This window comes from Anabrus simplex, chromosome 4, assembly GCF_040414725.1.
Source record: "Anabrus simplex isolate iqAnaSimp1 chromosome 4, ASM4041472v1, whole genome shotgun sequence".
NCBI classification, from domain to species: Eukaryota; Metazoa; Arthropoda; class Insecta; order Orthoptera; family Tettigoniidae; genus Anabrus; species Anabrus simplex.
Genome location: NC_090268.1, coordinates 4,626,209 through 4,646,333, shown reverse-complemented (window position 1 = coordinate 4,646,333; position 20,125 = coordinate 4,626,209).

The window sequence follows — 20,125 nt, the reverse complement described above, 5'->3', positions numbered from 1 at the left end:
TCCTAAATACTAATATTAGACATGGGAAATGGCTGATGTTAACTTTAATCAGCAGTTTAACATATGTTAACGTTAACAGTTATTGATGAAACGCAAATTTTCTTAAATCGTATGTTAAAATGATTTAACATCTTGTTAAGTACTAACATGTGTTGATGAAACCGGGCCTTAAGCAGCTAATACTACATTAAGTTAGTGTATAATGAGATGGATATCTCATGGAGTATGGCTATGTATGAAACAAGTGGATCACCGAGGTAGTTGAGAATACGATTAGGAATAAAAGTTATCCAACAGATCTATGCAAAGATTGTCATATGGTGAATAATATCTATGAATCTGGCGAAACCATTCAGTCAACGATTACGTCACAGGTGGATCGCATGTGAGAAGTGAAAGATATAGTTGAGTTATACTTCGTAAAGTAATGTTGTTAAATGCACGAACGCAATATTTAGCCTAAGGTTAAGTATCGTAATTTTAGAAGAGAATTGATCCATGCAAAGGAGTATTTACGTACAGAAGAATGTTATGTCTTAGTAATTGCAATAATTATGAAGGAGGTTATGAATGATGAGAAATGGTATTGAGAAAGATGAAATGGAATTAATTGAAGGTTTTATAAGGTAGTAAGAAGATATATGAATTGATTTGAATATGATAATGTGCGTTATGGTAATTATGAGACATATATATGGATGGTAGACGCTAAATATGAATATATTGGATCAGTTAGACGATGCAAGCACAAGTAAAGAAATACACCGCGGGAGTGACATGAAATAAGGTATGAATGGTGAATATTCAGATATAGTTGAGATTTGAGAGGTGGTGTAGCGTCAAATACAGCTGTTAATATTAAAATATATGAATCTCGTGACGTATTCTCGTAACATATGTGTAGTGCAAGGTACGTTAAGCCATTATGAATAATAGAAGCGACGTATATGCATAGTACCGAGATATCATAACATAGATACTTACTGAATTACTTGCACCTATGATATATAAGAGTTAAATTTAACGAATGTATGCATATTGAGCCGTATAGCAGTAAATTAAGAATTATTTAGATAGAATAGTGAGATAGGTTATTTTATATTTTGAGTGTTAATTTACAATTCATGTTATAATTTTAAATGAAATTACAGTAAATCAGGAGCCGTGATTTAAGAGGCAATAGGAATGGAAACCTTAGCACGTCAGTCATCATAATACATTTCTTCATCAATGACATACTACATTAACGAATTCAGATTTCATGATTCAGACTTTATAAATTATAAGGAGGAATTCTTTTTTAAAGTACGATGTAATTGTGATACAATGATAGATGTAAACGATTGGTTTAATTTTTCAAAGATGATTATGGTTATTGAAACTTGAGTTCATGTCAGAACTAGTGAATTCAATATATCATATTACTTATTTTGTTAGTAAGCCAGCGCTGACTTAAATGTTGAATTACCGAGCTCGATAGCTGCAGTCGCTTAAGTGTGGCCAGTATCCAGTATTCGGGAGATAGTAGGTTCGAACCCCACTGTCGGCAGCCCTGAAAATGGTTTTCCGTGGTTTCCCATTTTCACACCAGGCAAATGCTGGGGCTGTATCTTAATTAAGGCCACGGCCGCTTCCTTCCCACTCCTAGCCCTTCCCTGTCCCATCGTCGCCATAAGACCTATCTGTGTCGGTGCGACGTAAAGCAACTAGCAAAAATAAATGTTGAATTTTACGAATTATTATTGATTTTAAGCAACGATTCTGGAACATCATAATAATACGAGTTCTCATTTCTCATTTTTCCTTAGTTTAAGAAATATGATTTCTCATTATTTTCTAATACAGTGAGTGATAATTTGTAGTAGTTGTGAGTAGATTGACTTAGTTTTTAAGGTGTTTATTATGCGATTTGCGTTGGAATTATGCGGCAAGTGATGAATTTATACTTCTATGCGGGAGGATGGAGACGTTCATCGGTGATTATCGCGTGCGGTCCCTACTTGCTTTCTCTGAATTCACGTAAAGCCTAACCTACAAGAAAAATTAAATATTTCTGTCTGTCGGGATATTATGACTGTGTCGTACCTGGACGCGGGAAGAGCTCAATATATATAGATATGCTAATAATAAACTAAAAGTGGTACCGTACATTAATTTTGCCCGATACATTGTTAAATTGCACTGCTTATATTAATATGGTGCTTTCAACATTGCTATGCCACGAAATGCACATTATTGTGTTTACAATAGTAGGCCTATTATATCAAAAAATTCACGTAAGTGAAGTCTACTGATTATTTGTCGGCCGGTAAAATAACACATCCTACGTCAGCTGGAAGGCATATTTTCTACTCAGGGGTCATGATATAAAACGAAGCGCTAATAGAACAAATAAATGTCTTGCAGTTGTTTTCTTATTAATAAAGAAAAGCGTGCTGACGGTGTTCAGCACACAGCTGTGAAGCTGCAGTACCGGTATATAAAAGTAAACACACAGAAATGTTCTTGAGAATAGTTCAGTTCAGATCAGTTAGTTCCTCTGAACTACTCGATGCATGAAGCCGGACTATGCCATTCGGAAAGCTTCGGCTTGCTCCGTAAGGCTTCAGCGTGCAGCCGTAGTACGTCCCGTCTTGGGCTAACGTCGAGTTCTGTACTCAGCTGATACATGGTTATATGTTCAAAGCTTTCTAATTAAACAAGATTATGTTTCTTTTCAAGATTCTTGCTTATATCTTAATTTATTTGTTAGACCTTACAAATGTCTGCATTAACTTCCAATGCCTGATATTGAATAGAATTCGCAGTGTTATTTCGTTATCGTAGCTTCTCAAGTAGTTATTCTTCTCAATCCTGTGGGCGTTTTATTGCAGGTTGGTTATTGAATCTTGTCTAGCATTTAATATGTAGATAACGCGTTTTATAAGCATTTCTTGGCTTATTTCGCGATAAATTACTATCGTATTCTCGCTGATGTGGTGTACTTTGTCAATGTGGGGTGCTAATAACTATTATGTTCATACCAATGGCAAAAAGGACGAAAATCTTAGCATAGATAATAATAGGATGGTCGACCCACAACATCAAAGATCGTCAAAAGGTAATCATTAGGACACCATAACGCTAAAGGCAAACAAATGTTATTTCACTGGTGGTGACTTGTCGGACCACGGAAAGGCATGCGCTTAATGCCTCGTTGGGTCAAACCTAGTATATCAGACTTATTATTCATCAATCAGCAGAGCCAGTGGATGCCACGGCGGGCTAACCGAGAGGGGTGTCCGTGGTAAGTACAATGTTTCAAAAAAAAGGGAGAAGGAAAAGGTAAAGAGTGAGAGAGAACGTACAACAAACCAAATGTAAGAAAGGAGAATGGATTTAAAATAAGTTGTATTTAAACTTCAAATGACTAGAATAGGCAGTGTATAACAAGCAAAGAAGGGGAATTACAAACTTTTAACAAGGGCTCAGCCCGTTTGATAACCAAAATACAATCAAGAATAATAATAATTAAGAATTCTTGGGAATAACGATTATGATTTTCAAGAAAAGCCCAAGACCAGAGTTCGACAGAAAAAACCAGAATCAGCACCTATATAGGTTCACAACCTTTTTTTAAACACTTTGGTTAAGAAATAAAGCCACTAAATATTTGAAAAATAATGATTTAAGGCCACCCTTACAATCTTCATTTAAAACCCAAAGGAGGGCAAGAGAGTTATAGCACGTCGGGGGACAAAAATGTTTACAACTCAATACCGGAAAAGAAGAAAGGGAAAGAAAAAGAAGCAGAGTGAGAAGGGAAGAAGAGAGGAAAAAAAGGGGGGATCCTTCCAGGCTGCTTAAACGCTATCACGTTGGCAATGTAAGCGACCACTCGGGTCTGTAAAAAAGTTCAGGATGTGGCAACACTTCTATCACTTGTCCAAGCACAGTTTATTTTTGGCGTATGAGATAGATAAAGGTATCAGTCTGAAGGACTTAGTTAGAATGGAGACCATGAAGCCACTAAATAATTTAACATTCAAAGTTCAAATCTTGATATAGACCACGAAAGATATAAAAGGTTGTAACATTTTGCTCACCCAGTCTGTTGGTAAACAATGCAGCTATTCACAAATAAAAGTAGGTAAAACGTCGCAACGGGCCAGCCGTTAGCGAACAGTTCCGCTCTCTCCACTCGTGTTGTTTTCCAACTCAATGTCTGACCGCGGAAACTACGGAATAGCTTGCTTATATAGGTGGTGAACAGATTCGAGAAGTTACTCGATGAAAAATACGTAGGTGTGACGTCACAACGAGGAAGCAGCAACAGTGCCGGAACAGGCCAGTTAATGAACAGCTGGGCGAGCAAGCAGATGAATGCGACAGAAGGCAGAAGGTAAGATGTAGTAGAGCGGTCGTAACACTGATGTGTTCTTTTATTGCATTACTCTTCTTTTCTTGCAGTCTTATAAGATTAATTGAGACTAATCTTCGATGCGTTTATCTCAGTGTTGGCTCTCTTCAATAATACAAATCTGATGTTTTTTTGTCTTTTCGACACTGCCATCATGATGATACCTATTCCACTATTGTTTCCATCTGGAATTCCCTGAAATACTATGAAATTGTTTATTCTATTTAACTTCGTTGCGGGTACTTGCGTTTACTCCAATCTGACTGAAACTTTACTTTCGGAATAGCGTAATGGTACATTTTTCTCCCACTTTGATTAAATATATTGCTTGCGATATATTCATTTCAATTCTAATGTAACGTTGCACTATTCCGAGTTATTATCTCAACTCTGTTTTACCGTGAGGCTTCAATGTACAGTACTTTTTAATCTTGTTTCGTACTCGTTCTTATTATGCTTACGTCGCAATGCCTGACCTGCTTTCCTTCATTTAGCGTTACTCATTGTTCCAGGGATACCGTGGTGAACAGAGGTGCGGTCAGTCAAAAGATTAATTTAAACTTTAAAATTAGAGTTATATTTCCTTCTCCTTTTTGTTTCGGTTCTGACTTTAAAATTTCAGGTACCAAAGTTTGCTTACAAGTTAGGTGACAACGGTTAGAAGATCAGAACAATCAACAAATAACTGATTAGCTTGCAGCTCCCTAATTATACATTCTCCAAGATCGCTGCGGCATACACTGGCGAACCTCCCAATTTCTTTTACATCACCAGGATACAGGGTACTCAAAATACACATTCTTCGAGCTAGGAGACCACTTTCCAAACATTACAACGTTACAGACTTCCAAAGGCCTCATTCACTATTGTTCCGGTTACGCGCGGTACATGCCGTATTTTTTAGAGATCAATAATGTTTAATCATCACTGCGTGCTTGATCTGAATACGCGCGGTGAAGCGAGCCCGCCCGAAGCATCTACAGCAGTATGAGTGACGTGGACGCAGGAGCAAGATAGGCTAATCGCTTGGTCATGCAACTTGTTGCCCGGCATACACTGGCGTGTTCTAGAAGCCACGTCACACCTTCCGGAATGTTCGACTTGAAAATTTTCAAAAATCCTGTAATAATCATCGAATCAACTTGAGAGATACGTCATTTTGTAGAGAATCATGTAAACGTCTCTAATTAAAAATTTCACGTAAATCCATCTAGGGATTATCGAGTTATCCAACTTTATAGAAATCATGACATCTGATGACGTAGAAGCACAAATCGTACATAAGACGAGCTCAACCCAACCAAATCAGTGCAGTCGTAGCTGGGAGTCCAGTCTGGCTCACCACGCTAGTAGTATAATACAGGGATTCGGGCGCCACCTCCACCTCGGGCTCTCGGGAGAGGCCTCCACCTCCCGCGGGAAATTTGAATTTTGGCGCGAGATTTGAATTTGTAAACAAAGCCACGTGCTTTTTGACAGCTGTCATCGACAACAACGCATCGCTAACCTCACTGCTGCCATCTTGACGGGCCTAAACCTCAGTAGTGCTAACTTAACCTTACTAGCGCGAGGTAAACAAAGCCACGTGTTTTTTGACAGCCACGTGCTTTTTGACAGACAACAACGCATCGCTAACCTCAGTACTGCCATCTTGACGGGCCTAAACCTCAGTACTGCCAACTTAACCTAACTAGCGCGAGGTAAACAAAGCCACGTGCTTTTTGACAGCCACGTGCTTTTTGACAGACAACAACGCATCGCTAACCTCAGTACTGCCATTTTGACGGGCCTAAACCTCAGTAGTGCCAACTTAACCTAACTAGCGCGAGATAAACAAATCCACGTGTTTTTTGACAGCCACGTGCTTTTTTGACAGCTGTCATCCGCCATCTTTAATCTACAGAGCACTGTGCTGCCCTCTTTATCGCAGTAGCTGCAAAATCGTCACCTGTCATCCGCAGTGCTGCCATCTTGACGGGTCTAAACCTTAGTGCTACCAACTTAACCTAACTAGCTCGAGGTAAACAAAGCCACGTGCAGCTCTCATCCGCCATCTTTAATTTATAGAGCACAGTGCTGCTCTCTTTAGCTACTTACCTTTGAAATGTGGTGGCGGATAATTTGCAAAATGCTTTTGACAGCAGCCATCTATGAGCACCGTGCTGCCCTCTTTAGCTACTTACCTTTGAAATGTGGTGGCGGTAAATTCCACGTGCTTTACAAACCTATATGCTTTTCTGACAGCTGTCATCCGCCATCTTTAATCCAGAGAGAACAGTGCTGCAATCTTTAGTTGAAATGTGGTGGCGGCAAATTCCACGTGCTCTTGTTTGGAAACAAATCAACATGCTTTTTTTTGACAGCTGTCAACCGCCATCTTTAATCACCGTGCTGCCCTCTTTAGCTACTTACCTTTGAAATGTGGTGGCGGTAAATTCCACGTGCTTTACAAACCTATATGCTTTTCTGACAGCTGTCATCTGCCATCTTTAATCCAGAGAGAACAGTGCTGCAATCTTTAGTTGAAATGTGGTGGCGGCAAATTCCACGTGCTCTTGTTTGGAAACAAAGCCATGTGCTTTTTTGACAGCTGTCATCCGCCATCTTTAATCCACAGAACACCGTGCTGCCCTCTTTATGGCTACTACCTTAAGCACGTAGTAGCGCGCAATTTGAAAAGTTCTGTTAGCTATCATCCGCCATCTTTAATCACCGTGCTGCCATCTTTAGCTAGATACCTTTGAAATGTGGCGGCGGATAATTTGAAAAATACTTTTTGACAGCAGCTATCTTTGAGCACCGTGCTACCATCTATGTGGTGGCGGTAAATTCTACATGCTCTTGTTTGGAAACAAACCCACGCGCTTTTTTGACAGCCATCATCCGCCATCTTTAAGCAACAGAGTACAGTGCTGCCCTCTTTGTTGTGGCGGCAAATTCCACGTGCTCTTGTTTGGAAACAAAGCCACATGCTCTTTTGACAGCTGTCACCCGCCATCTTTAACCAACAGAGCACTATGCTGCTATCATGCGGGCAATTTCGTTAGCTGTCATCCGACGTCTTTAATGAACAGAGCACCGTGCTGCCCTCATGCGGGGCAATTTCGTTAGCTGTCATCCACCATCTTTAATGAACAGAGCACCGTGCTACCCTCATGCGGGGGCAATTTCGTTAGCTGTCATCCGCCATCTTTTAATGAACAGAGCACCGTGCTGCTCTCTGTAGTAGCGGGTAATTTGAAAAGTTCTGTTAGCTGTCATCCGCCATCTTTAATCAGGAGAGCACCGTGCTGCCATCTTTAGTTGAACTGTGGTGGCGGCAAATTCCACGTGCTCTTCTTTAGTAAACAAACTCACGCGCTTTTTGTCAGCTGTCATCCGCCATCTTACATCGCAAACCTCAGTGCTACACTCTTTAGTTGAAAAATGGTGGCGGATAATTTAAAAAGAAAAATTCTACAGCAGCCATCTCTCGACGCTAATTGCACAAGATGGTGGCTATACATGACTCCTTAAAGGTGCTTATGCGAGATGATCGCTATACATAGTTTCTTATGAGACTCCCTTGGGATGCTTGCGCAAGATGGCGGTTATACATGGCTCCTTATGAGACACCCTAGGGATGCTTGCGCAAGATGGTGGTTGCTCTTATGAGGCGGCTTAAGGATCCTTGCACAAGATGGCTAGAGACGCCCTAAGGATGCTTGCGCAAGATGGCGCACGCAAGATGGCGGCTATACATAGCTCCTTATGAGACAGCCAGTACTCGATACAACATGTGATCAGAACATTGATTGATGTGTTCAGAACACAAAATAAGTAGAATCGAACACTGTACTCGATGTCGTTAACTTCAACATGTGATTAAAACATTGTTTGGTGTGTTCAGAACACTACATAAGTAGAATCGAACGCTGTACAACATGTTAGGGGATACCTTTGTTCTGAGAAGATCAGATTGAAACATAACAAGACTAGAATTGAACACTGCACTCGATACAACATGTGAACAGAACATTGATTGATGTGTTCAGATCACTAAACAAGTAGAACCGAACACAGTACAACATGTTAGGGGATACCTATGTTCTAAGAAAATTAGATTGAAACATAACAAGACTAGAATCGAACACTGCACTCGAATTAACATGTGATCAGAACATTGATTGATGTATTCAGATCACTAAACAAGTAGAACCGAACGCTGTACAACATGTTAGGGGATACCTTTGTTCTAAGAAGATCAGATTGAAACATAACAAGACTAGAATTGAACACAGCACTCGATGTCGTTAACCTTAATATGTGATCAGAACATTGATTGATGTGTTCAGATCACTAAACAAGTAGAACCGAACACTGTACAACATGTTAGGGGATACCTTTGTTCTAAGAAGATCAGATTGAAACATAACAAGACTAGAATTTAACACTGCACTCGATGCAACATGTGAACAGAACATTGATTGATGTGTTCAGATCACTAAACAAGTAGAACCGAACACTGTACAACATGTTAGGGGATACCTTTGTTCTAAGAAAATTAGATTGAAACATAACAAGACTAGAATCGAACACAGCACTCGATGTCGTTAACCTTAACATGTGATCCGATACAACATGTTAGGGGATACCTTTGTTCTAAGAAAATTAGATTGAAACATAGCAAGACTAGAATCGAACACTGTAAGAACATTGTTAGATGTGTTCAGTACAACTTCAATGATTTACCTAGTGTAAAACACGCACTGTGCACATATCGCATAGCTATCTCGCCTATCACTTGCCTAGTATGAAAATCAAAAACACGCTGTGCACATATCGCATAGCTAACTCGGCAACACTTCAAATGATTTGCTTAGTACGAAAATAAAAAATCTATACCGCGTAGCTAACTCGTTCATCGCACTGCTAAGACGCTTAGTAATTGCGAATACACTGATATATCTCATACGAAAATCAAGAAAGCACACTGCGTAGCCAACTCGCTCGGCTCACTCGCTTAGTAATTGCAACACGACTAGAACACTGATACACACACGGATAAGAATGTTGCGAGATACTACATACTTACATGTTTTTAAGGGGGGTGAAAGGTCATAAATAATAAGTACACATGTTGTCTCCTCCAAGTTGTAAGATGAAATAGACGCAGTACTGCGAGTTTCCGCTCTAGCTGGCGAACGGAAGTAGCATGATATCGCAGCAAAAAAAAAAAATACGCGTGAGCTTGCAAGTCAGACACAATGATGGATACCGCGATTCAAATCCTGGCAACTTATGCCGTCGGGAAGAGCATTCGGCGAGCATCTAGCTGTAAATCCCCGATTCTCATGTTAGAAGTTGTAAAACAGATTCTTAATCCCACTTCTTTGACGTCAGGAAGGGCAACCGGTCGAAAACAATAGTGTATGATGTAAGAGGCTAGATACTGCCAGTTTTGCGTCAGGAAGCGCAACTAGTCTTAAAACAAATTCTTGCCATTTAAAATCTTAGTTTTGCGTCAGGAAGGGCATCCGGCAGTAAAACAATAGTTCGTGATACAGCGATTTAAAATCTAAGAAGTGCATCTATCTGTAAAACCCCGATTCTCGTGTTAGAAGTTGTAAAACAGATTCTTAATCCGAGTTCTTTGACGTCAGGAAGGGCAACCGGTCGAAAACAATAGTGTATGATGTAAGAGGCTACATACTGCTAGTTTTGCGTCAGGAAGGGCAACTAGTCTTAAAACAAATTCTTGCGATTTAAAATCTTAGTTTTGCGTCAGGAAGGGGAACCGGCAGTAAAACAATAGTTCGTGATACAGCGATTTAAAATCTAAGAAGTGCATCTAGCTGTAAATCCCCGATTCTCGTGTTAGAAGTTGTAAAACAGATTCTTAATCCGAGTTCTTTGACGTCAGGAAGGGCAACCGGTCGAAAACAATAGCGTATGATGTAAGAGGCTAGATACTGCTAGTTTTGCGTCACGAAGGGCAACTAGTCTTAAAACAAATTCTTGCGATTTAAAATCTTAGTTTTGCGTCAGGAAGGGCATCCGGCTGTAAAACAATAGTTCGTGATACAGCGATTTAAAATCTAAGAAGAGCATCTAGCTGTAAATCCCCGATTCTCGTGTTAGAAGTTGTAAAAGAGATTCTTAATCCTAGTTCTTTGACGTCAGGAAGGGCAACCGGTAGAAGTTGTAAAACAGATTCTTAATCCGAGTTCTTTGACGTCAGGAAGGGCAACCGGTCGAAAACAATAGTGTATGATGTAAGAGGCTAGATACTACTAGTTTTGCGTCAGGAAGGACAACTAGTCTTACAACAAATTCTTGCGATTTAAAATCTTAGTTCTGCGTCAGGAAGGGCATCCGGCTGTAAAACAATAGTTCGTGATACAGCGATTTAAAATCTAAGAAGAGCATCTAGCTGTAAATCCCCGATTCTCGTGTTAGAAGTTGTAAAACAGTTTCTTAATCCGAGTTCTTTGACGTCAGGAAGGGCAACCGGTCAAAAACAATAGTGTATGATGTAAGAGGCTAGATACTGCCAGTTTTGCGTCAGGAAGGGCAACTAGTCTTAAAACAAATTCTTGCGATTTAAAATCTTAGTTTTGCGTCAGGAAGGACATCCGGCTGTAAAACAATAGTTCGTGATACAGTGATTTAAAATCTAAGAAGAGCATCTAGCTGTAAATCCCCGATTCTCGTGTTAGAAGTTGTAAAACAGATTCTTAATCCGAGTTCTTTGTCGTCAGGAAGGGCAACCGGTCGAAAACAATAGTGTATGATGTAAGGGGTTAGATACTGCTAGTTTTGCGTCAGGAAGGACAACTAGTCTTAAAACAAATTCTTGCGATTTAAAATCTGTAAAACATATTTTTAATCCCAAGAGAATCGAACCCGAGACTACCGGGTGAGAGGCATGCACACTAAACCGAACTGTAGGCTATAGGTTACATTTTTTTGGTTCCACAGTCTTTGAAGTTGTATCAGGGCAGTCATTTAGAGCGAGCCGCGGAATGCATGTGTTGGCTGAAATTGTACACGTATCTTCCGGCTGTAGTAGTAACCTTGAACGAAGACACTGCATGGTGATAAGCTACTTGTAACTCACCGTGTAAGCTCCTAACATGATTGTACGGGGAGGTTAAAACACACAGTGCCCCCTTACTTAATGCTAGCTTTTTTGCACACCCCGCCTCTTAGATCATACACCATAGTTTTACGACCGGTTACCCTTCATGACTAGGATTTTAAATCGCAGTATACGCGATAAATTTGTTATAGCGAGTTTTATAACTTGATGTCCCGGTACCGGCACATAGCCTACTCCTACCGAAGAAGCCTGCACAAGGCTTATTGCCTCCATCCGACAGATGAATCACCATCAACGTCTTGTACTCAAAATCATTTTCGAAGGAGTCTGCACAAGGTTTAACGCCCCCTATCAACAGCCCTTTCCTAATACTGGCTTTTTTTTTGCACACACCGCCTCTTAGATCATACACCATAGTTTTACGACCGGTTACCCATCCTGACTAGGAATTTTAATCGCAGTATGCGCGATAAATTTCTTGTAGCGGGTTTTATAACTAGATATCCTGGTACCGACACATAGCCTACTCCTACCGAAGAAGCCTGCACAAAGCTTATTGTCTCCATCCGACAGATGAATCACCTCAACGTCTTGTACTCAAAATCATTTTCGAAGGAGTCTGCACAAGGTTTAACGCCCCCTATCAACAGCCCTTACTTAATGCTGGCTTTTTTGCACACCCTGCCTCTTAGATCATACACCATAGTTTTACGACCGGTTACCCTTCCTGACTAGGATTTTAAATCGCAGTATACGCGATAAATTTGTTGTAGCGGGTTTTATAACTAAATGTACCGGTACCGGCACATAGCCTACTCCTACCAAAGAAGCCTACACAAGGCTTATTGCCTCCTTCCGACAAATGAATCACCCTCAACACTCTTGTACTCACAATCATTTTCGAAGGAGTCTGCACAAGGTTTAACGCCCCCTATCAACAGCCCTTACTTAATGCTGGCTTTTTGCACACCCTGCCTCTTAGATCATACACCATAGTTTTACGACCGGTTACCCTTCCTGACTAGGATTTTAAATCGCAGTATACGCGACAAATCAGTTGTAGCGGGTTTTATAACTAGATGTCCCGGTACCGGCACATAGCCCACTCCTACCGAAGAAGCCTGCACACAGCTTAACGCCTCCATCCGACAAATGAATCACCCTCAAACACCCTTCAATCATTTCGCTACTTCGGAAGATAGCGGGTTCGAACTCCTACTGTTCGAATACGTAACAAAATAGCAAATGCTAGGCGAAGGGCCTGCGCGATCGTCATTACAGGATCTAGCCGGATGCCCTTCCCGACGGCATAAGTTGCCAGGATTTGAATCGCGGTATCCATCATTGTGTCTGACTTGCAAGCGCACGCGTATTTTTTTTTGCTGAGATATCATGCTACTTCCGTTCGCCAGCTAGAGCGGAAACTCGCAGTACTGCGTCTATTTCATCTTACAACTTGGAGGAGACAACATGTGTACATATAATTTATGATCTTTCACCCCCTTATAAAACATGTAAGTATGTAGTATCTCGCAACATTCTTATCCGTGTGTGTATCAGTGTTCCAATTACTAAGCGAGTGAGCCGAGCGAGTTGGCTACGCAGTGTGCTTTCTTGATTTTCGTATGAGATATATCAGTGTATTCGCAATTACTAAGCGTCTTAGCAGTGCGATGAACGAGTTAGCTACGCGGTATAGATTTTTTTATTTTCGTACTAAGCAAATCATTTGAAGTGTTGCCGAGTTAGCTATGCGATATGTGCACAGTGTGTTTTTGATTTTCATACTAGGCAAGTGATAGGCGAGATAGCTATGCGATATGTGCACAGTGCGTGTTTTACACTAGGTAAATCATTGAAGTTGTACTGAACACATCAAACAATGTTCTTACAGTGTTCGATTCTAGTCTTGCTATGTTTCAATCTAATTTTCTTAGAACAAAGGTATCCCCTAACATGTTGTATCGGATCACATGTTAAGGTTAACGACATCGAGTGCAGTGTTCGATTCTAGTCTTGTTATGTTTCAATCTAATTTTCTTAGAACAAAGGTATCCCCTAACATGTTGTACAGTGTTCGGTTCTACTTGTTTAGTGATCTGAACACATCAATCAATGTTCTGTTCACATGTTGCATCGAGTGCAGTGTTAAATTGTAGTCTTGTTATGTTTCAATCTGATCTTCTTAGAACAAAGGTATCCCCTAACATGTTGTACAGTGTTCGGTTCTACTTGTTTAGTGATCTGAACACATCAATCAATGTTCTGATCACATGTTAAGGTTAACGACATCGAGTGCTGTGTTAAATTCTAGTCTTGTTATGTTTCAATCTGATCTTCTTAGAACAAAGGTATCCCCTAACATGTTGTACAGTGTTCGGTTCTACTTGTTTAGTGATCTGAACACATCAATCAATGTTCTGATCACATGTTAAGGTTAACGACATCGAGTGCTGTGTTCAATTCTAGTCTTGTTATGTTTCAATCTGATCTTCTTAGAACAAAGGTATCCCCTAACATGTTGTACAGCGTTCGGTTCTACTTGTTTAGTGATCTGAATACATCAATCAATGTTCTGATCACATGTTGTATCGAGTGCAGTGTTCGATTCTAGTCTTGTTATGTTTCAATCTAATTTTCTTAGAACAAAGGTATCCCCTAACATGTTGTACTGTGTTCGGTTCTACTTGTTTAGTGATCTGAACACATCAATCAATGTTCTGTTCACATGTTGTATCGAGTGCAGTGTTCAATTCTAGTCTTGTTATGTTTCAATCTGATCTTCTTAGAACAAAGGTATCCCCTAACATGTTGTACAGCGTTCGATTCTACTTATGTAGTGTTCTGAACACACCAAACAATGTTTTAATCACATGTTGAAGTTAACGACATCGAGTACAGTGTTCGATTCTATTTATTTTGTGTTCTGAACACATCAATCAATGTTCTGATCACATGTTGTATCGAGTACTGGCTGTCTCATAAGGAGCTATGTATAGCCGCCATCTTGCGTGCGCCATCTTGCGCAAGCATCCTTAGGGCGTCTCTAGCCATCTTGTGCAAGGATCCTTAAGCCGCCTCATAAGAGCAACCACCATCTTGCGCAAGCATCCCTAGGGTGTCTCATAAGGAGCCATGTATAACCGCCATCTTGCGCAAGCATCCCCAGGGAGTCTCATAAGAAGCTATGTATAGCGATCATCTCGCATAAGCACCTTTAAGGAGTCATGTATAGCCACCATCTTGTGCAATTAGCGTCGAGAGATGGCTGCTGTAGAATTTTTCTTTTTAAATTATCCGCCACCATTTTTCAACTAAAGAGTGTAGCACTGAGGTTTGCGATGTAAGATGGCGGATGACAGCTGACAAAAAGCGCGTGAGTTTGTTTACTAAAGAAGAGCACGTGGAATTTGCCGCCACCACAGTTCAACTAAAGATGGCAGCACGGTGCTCTCTTGATTAAAGATGGCGGATGACAGCTAACAGAACTTTTCAAATTACCCGCTACTACAGAGAGCAGCACGGTGCTCTGTTCATTAAAAGATGGCGGATGACAGCTAACGAAATTGCCCCCGCATGAGGGTAGCACGGTGCTCTGTTCATTAAAGATGGTGGATGACAGCTAACGAAATTGCCCCGCATGAGGGCAGCACGGTGCTCTGTTCATTAAAGATGTCGGATGACAGCTAACGAAATTGCCCGCATGATAGCAGCATAGTGCTCTGTTGGTTAAAGATGGCGGGTGACAGCTGTCAAAAGAGCATGTGGCTTTGTTTCCAAACAAGAGCACGTGGAATTTGCCGCCACAACAAAGAGGGCAGCACTGTACTCTGTTGCTTAAAGATGGCGGATGATGGCTGTCAAAAAAAGCGCGTGGGTTTGTTTCCAAACAAGAGCATGTAGAATTTACCGCCACCACATAGAGGGTAGCACGGTGCTCAAAGATAGCTGCTGTCAAAAAGCATTTTTCAAATCCGCCGCCACATTTCAAAGGTATCTAGCTAAAGATGGCAGCACGGTGATTAAAGATGGCGGATGATAGCTAACAGAACTTTTCAAATTGCCCGCTACTACGTGCTTAAGGTAGTAGCCATAAAGAGGGCAGCACGGTGTTCTGTGGATTAAATATGGCGGATGACAACTGACGAAATAGCCCGCATGATAGCAGCACGGTGCTCTGTTGATTAAAGATGGCGGATGTCAGCTGTCAAAAAAGCACATGGCTTTGTTTCCAAACAAGAGCACGTGGAATTTGCCGCCACCACATTTCAACTAAAGATTGCAGCACTGTTCTCTCTGGATTAAAGATGGCGGATGACAGCTGTCAGAAAAGCATATAGGTTTGTAAAGCACGTGGAATTTACCGCCACCACATTTCAAAGGTAAGTAGCTAAAGAAGGCAGCACGGTGCTCAAAGATGGCTGCTGTCAAAAAGCATTTTTTAAATTATCCGCCACCACGTTTCAAAGGTAAGTAGCTAAAGAGAGCAGCACTGTGCTCTATAGATTAAAGATGGCGGATGAGAGCTGCACGTGGCTTTGTTTACCTCGAGCTAGTTAGGTTAAGTTGGTAGCACTAAGGTTTAGACCCGTCAAGATGGCAGCACTGCGGAAGACAGGTGACGAATTTGCAGCTACTGCGATAAAGAGGGCAGCACAGTGCTCTGTAGTTTAAAGATGGCGGATGACAGCTGTCAAAAAAGCACGTGGCTGTCAAAAAACACGTGGATTTGTTTATCTCGCGCTAGTTAGGTTAAGTTGGCACTACTGAGGTTTAGGCCCGTCAAAATGGCAGTACTGAGGTTAGCGATGCGTTGTTGTCTGTCAAAAAGCACGTGGCTGTCAAAAAACACGTGGCTTTGTTTACCTCGCGCTAGTTAGGTTAAGTGACAGCTGTCAAAAAAGCACGTGGCTGTCAAAAAGCACGTGGCTTTGTTTACCTCGCGCTAGTTAGGTTAAGTTGGCACTACTGAGGTTTAGGCCCGTCAAGATGGCAGTACTGAGGTTAGCGATGCGTTGTTGTCTGTCAAAAAGCACGTGGCTGTCAAAAACACGTGGCTTTGTTTACCTCGCGCTAGTTCGGTTAAGTTGGCACTACTGAGGTTTAGGCCCGTCAAGATGGCAGCAGTGAGGTTAGCGATGCGTTTTTGTCGATGACAGCTGTCAAAAAGCACGTGGCTTTGTTTACAAATTCAAATCTCGCGCCAAAATTCAAATTTCCCGCGGGAGGTGTTGGCCTCTCCCGAGAGCCCGAGGTGGAGGTGGCGCCCGAATCCCTGTATTATACTACTCACGCTGCATCATTACTATGTCGTCGGGTCAAAGAGCCGACCAATTTATCCTCGAATTCTAACAAGGCTTTATAGTGGACATAGATTCTGTAAGTTGAGTGGAACTTTGTGCGCGTGTTGAAACTACGATATGAGACAAGTCTTACAGTGGACTTAAATTCTGTGAGTCAATTTGAACTTTGAAAATGTGTGCGTATAGAAACTTCAATACAAGCCTTTATAAATGTGGAACTAATTTTTTTCATTTTACAATAAACATTGTGAATTGCAAAGTGACACGCCACTGCAATTCTTAAAGGTCAGTCAGCTTATTTTCTTTATTTGGCAGAAGTGTTCATGAAAGTGTTTAAAATTTTTCACTACCATAAATGCAAGTGATTGCCTATTACGTAACTTATACTCGTGTGCTGCGACACAAGTGATTAATTCTAAACGATAAACAATTCGAAGTGTGTTAATGTACAACTCTGCATAGTACTTGCTAACTTTCTTTTTTTCTCAAGTTCTGGGTTGAAGTGAATGATATTCAATTCCAGTGGAGCTGCATTTTGGTCTGTGCTAACATTATTTCTTCATCAAAGTGTTTAATAATTAGTGCAGCAGTGTCCATGGGATAAACTCTGTGTCAAGTGCTCCCATGTTTCAGTGGAAAGCAACCACGAACTGTGCATAATTTATGAACAGTCTTCAGTTCCGTTATTTCTATAAACTTATGTTCATGAACTGTGACTTATTTCTTTTCTAAATTCGATGCTATTCGCATCTTCATCTTTAAAGAACATTTAAAGTCTATCTACAAGTGACTAGTAGAGTTTGACTGCATATTACGACAATATTAAATTAAACAAGTGTCAAATAAATGTGTCGGAGGACTGGGCTATTTTGGACACTCGTGTGAGTAAAGTAACGAGTGATTACGCCGCAACATCGTCTGAGACCGTCTAGAACTTCAGAGGTACGAGTTCGATCCCATGCAGTGGCGGCTGCTGCAGAAAATCAGCTGTGTGCTGTAACCCATCCGCACTCCAAAAAATAAAAATATTTAGAAACATACTACCGGTATGTGGTTTTCAAGAGGCCCTCCACTGAGTTTCCCACACTGAACAAACACGCAAACAACCCCAACACATATACACATTCCTCATAGAAAAACTATAAAACTATATAATTAAACACACAATAACACCTGCAATGGCAAAATATTCACGAACTCAAACACTTGGTGTGAGCGCGGAAAAACAGAACTTCCCAGTGCCACCACCATCACTGAAATAAAACCAGCAACGGCGTAATGCAAAATGTTATGTTTTTATAGTGACATTTATAAACTAGATTAAAGAAATTAAAGAAAATCACAATATAATGTCGTTATTTTGACAACATAAAAAGTTCAATTTTTATAGTTCATCGATTTACAAATGTGGCTATGGAAGAGGCAAGTTGGTGGTATTCTGTCCTCTTTGGTATTAAAAGACCTGGCGGGAACAGCTCTACAGTATTTTGTTTTCCTATTTGCTTTGAGCAGTCCCCTCATAAATACTATCGCTGAGTCAAGAGGGTGCCAGCTGCCACCTTCTCATATTGGTCGTAATGCAAGTGTGACTAGTGCTAGTGCTAGTGCTGCCTGTCTGTGGTCGAACGAAAGAATCGCTGTGAAGTGATGTCTAGGCTGTTGTTTCCACAGCCTATCTCTCTGTATCGGAAACGTTGGGCACGCATGCGCAAAAGGCAGAGTTCCTGGTTTCTGGCTAAAAGCATTTTATATTTATTATTATCATCAAAAATAAGTTACAATTGGCTTCCCAACGTGTGGCTGAATGATTGGTACATCTGTTAGGCTTATAAGCGTAGGCGCACTTGTCAGGTGTGGTTGGAATTCTGCAAACTATGTCACTGAAGTGTTTTATATGTACGTGATATGTAAGTTGGAGTATGAAGAAATGTTGTAGCGAGTCGAGTATTATAAAATTGAGAAGTAGGGAGGTTGTTAAAGTTGTTGGTACTATGAATCAGGATAAGAGAAGTCAAAAGAATTCCACCACATTGAGTCTATCGAATTTAAGTGAGAGTAGCGAAATGGCTGATAGTAAGAAAGATCAATCGGCAACGATAGGTGAGGAACCGAGTAACCCGTCTCAAACTCAGAATGCAGGAGATCAAGGCGAGGCTTCAATGCTCATTATGCTTAAATCGCTACTTAATGAATTGAAGGGTGAATTAAACAGTAAGAATGAAGAGTTGAAGGTTGAATTGTCGAATAAGATTGATAATCAGAGTGTTGAATTAAATTCAGTGAGTGTTGAGCTGTCCAGTAAAATCGATAATAATAATGTTGAGCTGTCCAGTAAAATCGATAATAATAATAATGTTGAACTGTCCAGTAAAATCGACAATAATAATGTTGAATTGTCCAATAAGATTGATAGAGTAAAGAGTTGAAGAGTGAATTGAGTTTTTTAAGCAATGAAATATACAGTATTAATAGTGAATTAAATTCAGTTAGTACGGAACTGTCTAGTAAGATTGAGAATCAGAGTAAGGAATTAAATTCAGTGAGTGTTGATTTGTCTAGTAAAATTGATAGTTTAAGCAGTGCTGTGAATGGTAGAATAGAGGAATTAAACCAGAAGTTTGACCATCAAAGCAGCGAAATTAAGGAAGTCAATAATAAGGTAGAATTTCAACGCTTGGAATTGACTGAGAAAATCGAATGCCGATTTAATGTTGTTAGGAAGGAATTTGTTGAAAACAGCAAGGAATGTGATGAGAATAAAAATAGTAGAAGATAAAGTCGAAGAAATAGATAGAATTAAAACCAACCAGAATGTTTTAGCGAAGCGAATAGATGAAAAGACTGAGAAATTGGAGAAAGGCCCCAAGTCAGTAGAAGTAAATGCCAGAATGGTAGTTGAAGAAGGAATTAAAGCAAGTCATGTAAAGTTAAGGCAGGAGATCAGTCAAATCCAAGTAGGTAGCAGCATATGTAATAGGTACGTATCTTGTACGAAGGACTCTGAATTACCCAAGTTTAATGGTCGGCAGTTTAATCCGATGGAATTCTTGAAAACGGTGGAGAAACGGTTTTCCAAGAATCTTGACGATGGTTTGATTGAGTGGAGTATGGTTGATGAGATGTTGGATATTGCATTTGTTGGAGAAGCGAGATCCTGGTTTCAAGTTTATAGACAGGGTATTTCGAGTTTGGAGGAATTTAGGGAGAAATTTAGTTCTAAATTTTGGAGTGAAGCTATTCAGGGAAGGGAAAGAGATCGCGTGCTATTTGGCAAATATAGACCTCAGGAAGGTGTATCTATGACGGAGTATTTCTTAGCGCATGTTCTGATCAGCCAGAATA